Source organism: Rhagoletis pomonella, unplaced genomic scaffold (genome assembly GCF_013731165.1).
Source record: "Rhagoletis pomonella isolate Grant_MI unplaced genomic scaffold, Rhpom_1.0 Rhpom_scaffold_00002, whole genome shotgun sequence".
Taxonomy (NCBI): Eukaryota; Metazoa; Arthropoda; class Insecta; order Diptera; family Tephritidae; genus Rhagoletis; species Rhagoletis pomonella.
Genome location: NW_023458556.1, coordinates 111859618 through 111866609, shown reverse-complemented (window position 1 = coordinate 111866609; position 6992 = coordinate 111859618).

The following is a 6992-nucleotide window of genomic DNA, read 5'->3' as shown; positions in this document are numbered from 1 at the left end:
TTGAGTATAATAAAGTGCAAGTGTTAAGCTACTGCAAAATTGCGTTGATTTTTTAATATTTTTTATGCTCACGGCTTCTTGCACTTTTTCCTTATCGATGAAAATGCCTAAAACCGTTTTCAAAGAAGATAAAAAAAAATTAACGGCAGTTTTGCAATCGCTTAAAACTTCCACTTTATTATACTAAAATTTAATGGGCTATAAAGCTGCATATTCGAAAAAATTCTAAAAAATTTTTAAATTGGTAATGTACTAATTTTACTCAACTTCGGTGTAAAAAAAAATTCATAACTCAAATTATTGTAGAGTGCACCCCATAACATTATACTTAAATATTGCGCAATACTCAGAGCTACCATTGTGATTTTTTCCAATTTTTTTTTTTGAAATGGCATATTTTTAAAAACTAATTTTTTTTATCAAAAAATTTGTATGTGGAAAATTTTTCAAGAAAAAAATTAAAAAATATTTTTTTTCGTAGGGAATTTTGATGTGTGTATGTGTGATTTTATCGATAAATACGTTTTAATTGCGTATGCATGTTCACTTTGAGCAAATTGTGACAACTGGTTGGGGAAATCTTCGGTAGATTGGGCAAATCGCTAATTGGGCCCAATTGGGCCAAAATTAGAGCCCAATTGGGAAAAACTTTTGGCTCTGATCGGGCAACCCCAAAAAATTTCCAGCAAGGAAATTTTGTCATAATGGGCAACAATTTTTGTGCCCTCAACTGGCACGAAAATCTGCTAGCATCATATAAGTGCATTTTCAGAAAAAAAAATCATAACTCGAAAATGACGAATTTTAGCATATTGCTACTCGTACTGAAAATAGCTTATACTATTCCCCAATAGACAAAAAAGTTTGAGAGAAAAAAAAGATGTGGCAATTTGAAAAAATTCAATTTGAAAAAAAAAAAAATTTTTTGTTTATAAACAATAATTAATTATTAATAAACAATTAGTGATGTTTAGTTCACTAGATCGATTCAGTAGATCAATATCTGCAATTTAAAAAAAAAATCGTTAAAAGCCTTGCTTTTTTGCGGCAGTTATAAACGATTTCATCAAAAGTTGCTATTAAGAGAGGAAAAAAGAAGCGTTCGTACTCAAAAAGAAAAAAATTCATTATTCGAAAAATTCGCATTTCTGAGCAAAAAGAAAAAATACGTGTCTCCTTAAATTGTTCAAGCAACAATCCCTGTGAGTTTTATCGCAAACTTAAATTCACTTTCCGCCGGCCTGGGTGATTTGAGATGGAATGAGCCATATACATATAAATAAAAAAAAAAAATAAAAAAAAAAATATATATATATAGATTCCGCTTAAGTACCCATTTCATACGTACATACATAGTATTACTTTCGTATTATTTGCGTAAATGTACAATAAAGTTTTTTTTCACAAATATTAAATTCATGTCACTGTAAAAAAAAAAAAAAAAAATATTTAGGTTATATTTTGCTGTTTTGCCTTACTGTTAGCATATGTTGCCGAGAACCATAGTTGAGAAACATATGAATTCAGTACTCTCCACCATAGATCTTCTTGCTTTAGCGAAACAAAGAGCCGATACCAGTGTATGTATGGTGCATTATTGGAGAGTAGGTATATGGTAGGCGCTTATATACATGCATGTGCATATAGTAGGTATGTCAGTACATACAAAATCACATATGTAAGTACACATTCGTGTGCATACGCACCGAGTGAGTAGGGCAAAGCCAGTGTACATATATATGTAGGTAACTAGTTATAGGCAACCCAACCAGCAATTACGGTTGGCATGTACATTCATATATACATTTATTTAGAGTATAGGATTAGTTTGTAAGTGTAAATAGATATATATTGGAATGAAATAAAATTATACTTGTTTTGTGGAATTATGATCGTAACAAAATGTGTATTATTATGAAGCGATAATCCTTCGTAGAGGGGTTTGAGTAACCGAATAGAGCAGTAGGGTGTTTTCAGGATTTTTTTCCGGTATCGAGAGCACAAGGTAGGGTGGGCGACATAATAAGATTACCATCTTCTCATGAAGGAATCAGCATAAGCTTCGTTGGTTTTAGTAGTTTCAGGGTTCATTCAATTTGGGTTAAATAGTGGTTTAAATGCTTTAATTTTACATTTCCAAGCACGTATATTTTGTTGTTAGCGATTTAATCCGAGTGATGTAACAAAGACTCACCCCCCTATCCGACGAGCTAGATCCGAACCAGTACGTGCTGAAAGTTACCTCTCACTTAGGATATCGGATCAAGAAAATTTCGTTACAAAGTATTGCAATTTATACTCTTTAGAAAAAGTTAAGTACTCAGTTATTAGCCCATTCAATTTTAGTATAACAAAGTGCAAGTTTGAGGTAGCTGGGACTTACCATTGATATTTAGCAATTTTTTTTTGTTGTTTGGTAAGTCCTACCTTCCTCACACTTGCACTTCATTATACTAAAATTGAATGTCCTAAAAAACTTTTTCTAGAGAGCGTAAATAGAAAGTGAATTATTTTAATGAAATTTTGCAGAATTTTCTTAAATTTTGCACAAGGTTTGGAATTCTGATTTTTGGGGATTTTGTTGTAGAATTTACCATATTTTTATAAAAAATTACCGAAAACTAAAATATTTAAAAAATAGTTGCCCGTATTGTAAAAAATTCGTTGTACCTAAACTTTATTGACTGACTGTATTAAGGTAGCTGTGCTGGATTGCATAAAAAAAAATTAATTTGTCTCTTCTTAAAAAAAAGGTAGCTCTGGTGACTTGCATTTTTAAATACATTTAGTGAGAAAGTGATAATTATTTTGACACTTTTTTTTTAAATGCCTCTTTTTCTGCAACTGCATTGCCTTTCTCAATTGTCCTTCAGGATCTTGGCCTTTGTTTATGGAATCACTAAGTATAATGATTATTAAGCAACTCAAAAACTATTCCAGCGTGATTACCGACGTATCCTTTTGAGAGGTAGCCGCACCCTTATAAGAGGAATAAACTTTTCAGGTCAAAATTCCAGTAGATTGCGTCTGTATGGCCTTTTCAATTTTATAAATTATCATTATTTTTAAGTGGAAAAATAAAACTCAAAATTAATGATAATCTCTGCGCGAAAAAATAAAAATCATAAAATAATCATTATTTGTAATCCCAAAAATAAAAATCAAATAATAATTATTTCCGTTTGAGCGAAAAAATAAAACTCAATAATAATTCAAAAAATAATGATTAAATTCTGATTTAAATTATTTTCTCATAATGATTACCTTCCCTGCGTTTAAAATTTGAAATAAAATAGTTTAGTGAAAGTACCACATTTCACTGCTTTTGGCCTGGTGCGGGACTAGTTACTATCGGACAGGTTCGTTTTTGGCGAAAAAGAACTAGTACTGAACTAGAAATTTGTTTCACTAGTTCGTGTTTTCCCTACAGGGAAAGGATATGATCATTCTTTTTCGCTTTATTCCGTATTCGAAAAATTATATGTTTCAATGAACACATCGATTTGAATACATAATTTAGATTTAGATAACATTTTTAGCAATTTATTTGAGAAAAATAAACCATTTAGATTATTGTTTTTATTTTCGTCGATTTTAGATTTGCTACCCCAAAATAATTGATATCAAATAAAACACCTCTTTGAGGTAAAATTTTCGAGTGACGAAAGCTGAACTACAAACACAAAATTTATGATATCAATTTCGTGACGAAAATTATACGCATTTTTAACTGCCTTGGAAACGTACGGAAAATCTTTATTTATTTATTCGGAACGTTCCGAAATTCCGTATACTGCTAGAAACTAGAGGTTTACGTCGACAGGCTTTGCGGCGGCGGCGTGGTCAACTTCAAAAAGAATCGGGGGCGGCGGCGACGCCGGCGCGTCTGGAAACGCCGGCGCTACTGCCCATAAGGTAGATTCCAAAGAGCCATGGGGCTTCTAATCTTATCATGTCATCAGATTATAATTCTATTTAATTCATTCATTGAATTCAAATGTTGAGTGACTGCTGCTGATGTATGGGCGAACAGATGAAAGTCTATATAGTATATACATTAGGTTTCCCATTGAAAATGCTTTTTTTGAAAATGTAAAGACCCTACCCCCTAATTTGATTCGTTTTTGCGGCCTGTCGATTTAGGTCAGAAAATATGATTTTCTAGATTTATGAGTTTTTGGATGACTACTTTTGCTTGAATTTCAAAGAATTTTTTAAATTTTGACCATCGATAATTTCCACAATTTGAAAATATGTAGTACTAACGTACAAAAAAACGATTTTCGATGGGCACCCTAATATACATAAATCTCTATGTACTCTACAAATCCGTATGTACTATTTCAATTTAAAGAAATAAAAAAATTTAAACGTTAGGTTATTGGGGTAATTCATGTGGCTATCAATAAATTTTTGCAATAAGCTTATCAACCGTTATGTTAAATTACGGAGGTCTTACGATTTTTTGCGGGTTATATATTGAAAATAAAGTTGGCCTACTTTTTTCCAAAAGTTTAACCCATCAGCTCCCACCAGAACGGGCCTTTTTGACCCACTGTTTTAACCAAAAAGGGGGACTTTAACTCTGTGTAGAAAATATTGCGATGCGCGGGAGCAAAACCTTCCTGGAGTTTGACCACTACTTAGGAATACTAACGTAATTTTCACACAGCCACCTAGTTCTTGTGTACGTCTGTGGGACCCCAGAATAAAGTAACTTACGAATGTAAAAATTAGCAAAAAAGTGTTTGCTTTTTATTAAAATTCTGTTTAAAATATTTAAAACAAGTAAGAAAGTCTAAGTTCGAGCGGAGCCGAACATTAAATACCCGGCGCAGGTACTAAGTACATATATGATTTTCACCTTTCCGAAAGCTACCGCTACATGCTAAGCAGGTGTGTATCAATTTTGAGTAAATTAGCGTCCTTAAATTTCGAAATATTGAAGTTTCAAGCATTTCTGAAATTTGCCGTTATATGAAAAGTGGTCGTAATTTTAATCTGATTCCAATAATTTTCGACGTTTTGCTTCTAAGTGGCAAGCACAATAATCATACCGAGTTTGGTACAAATTGGTAGAACGGTTACCGAGATATGTGATCATAAGTGGGCGGTGCCACGCCCATTTTCCAAAACTTTATCATAAACGTATTTCCTGGTAAAGAATTGTTGCAAGCATCAATTTTGAGTAAATTAGCTTTAATATTTATTGATTTATCCAAGATTTCGTATTTCTCCAAATTACCGTTATATGGGAGGCAGGCGTGGTTATTTTCCGATTTTAAAAATTTTCGGCCATTTGGTATGCTGTAGCAAGACTAACAACTGTGCCAAGTTTGGAAGAATTGGTGCAGCGGTTACCAAGATATACACATGTAACCATAAGTGGGCGTGGCTACGCCCATTTTCCAAAAATTTATAATATTCTTAGTTTTTGTCTAAAAATTGTTCTAAATATTAATTTTTAGTGAATAATATTCAGTAGTTACTAAAGTATCGCAGTTTTCGTATTTCTGAAAATTACCGTTATATGGGAGGTAGGCGTGGTTATTGTCCGATTTTGTCCATTTTCAGTACCATCCGTCCTACGCCGGAAAGAAGTTCACATTACCAAGTTTCGTTAAGATATCTCAATTTTTACTCGAGTTATCGTGTGCACAGACTGACGGACAGACGGACGGACAGACAGTCACCGCTTAATCGATTTCTCTTTTCATTCTGATCATTTATGTATACATTTGTCTATATCTATCTCGATTCGTTTTGCCTGTTACAAACAACCGTTATGTGAACAAAGTTATAATACCCTTGTGCACAAGTGCGCTCGGGTATAAAAAACACACAGGAAAATCAACTAGTCTTTGTTTTATCTCCAATAATTGAGGAGTTAGATGCAATAAGGGCGCTTCTGTTAAAACTGCTTTCTGAGATATTGGCGTTAAAGTTTTTGATGTGTATAACTTTCTTGTTGATGTAGTATATAAAAAAGTAGTATTGTTGTAGTATTGAAAAAAATTGTCTACTGCGGAAAAAATCGTCAGATTACCAGTATTCGACCCTAATTTAACTGTAATAAACGCTTTCGATCGAAAAACGTGTTACCTATGTTTTTTTCTGAGTTACGCTTTTTTTTGAAATATTCAGTGGCCCAAATTATGCAAAAAATAACTTCTTTTAAAAATGTAATTTTCATTTCGTAAAATAGTGTTTTTATACGAGTAGTATTTAGTTCCTTCAAACGATGTATTTCAATGTGCATACAACATGAAAATTTTGTACAAAATTCCTTAGGTGCTGAACGCCGCCGCCGCCGCCGCACAGTGCCGCGAAGGTGGACAAAAATACAAAAATCGACTGTCTTGAAACTTAGATGTTTTGATGTCAAGTTACAGCTAAATCTCCAACTAAGAGAAGTTCATAAGTTATTTTGTGATAAAAACAACTTTCAGCCTCACACACCCCCTCAAAGTACACCTATTTTCTACATACCATTTCATTTCGGCGATTCGCACATAAAAGTGGTCGCAGTTAAAAATTTGTTAAAAATACATTTTTATTCCTAGCAAGATCAACTTTTGCACTTTGATAAAGATATATGCGACAAACCAAAAAATGTATGGTTCATGGAAAAAAAAAATTTATACAAATATTTTTTTTTTATTAATAAATAAATATATGATTAAACATACCAAAATCCGAAAATTGGTAAACTTTGGAGACAAAAAAAAAAGAACATCTTGAAAGTTCGTGAAATTTTTTTTTTGGTTATGGTAGTTTGGACCTTCTACTAACAGAAACAATCGAAATCTCTTCCAATTTTTTCCAATATTTGAAAATTTTCAATTTTGAAAAAGTGACTAAATGCCTTTTTTTGGTATTATTTTAGCTGATCTATATTTACAATACTTTTTCTGAATGCCCTAAGATCTAAATTTTTGGTTCGCTTTTCAAAAATAAGGTGTTGAATTAAAGCTAAAAGTGCCAAAAAAAAA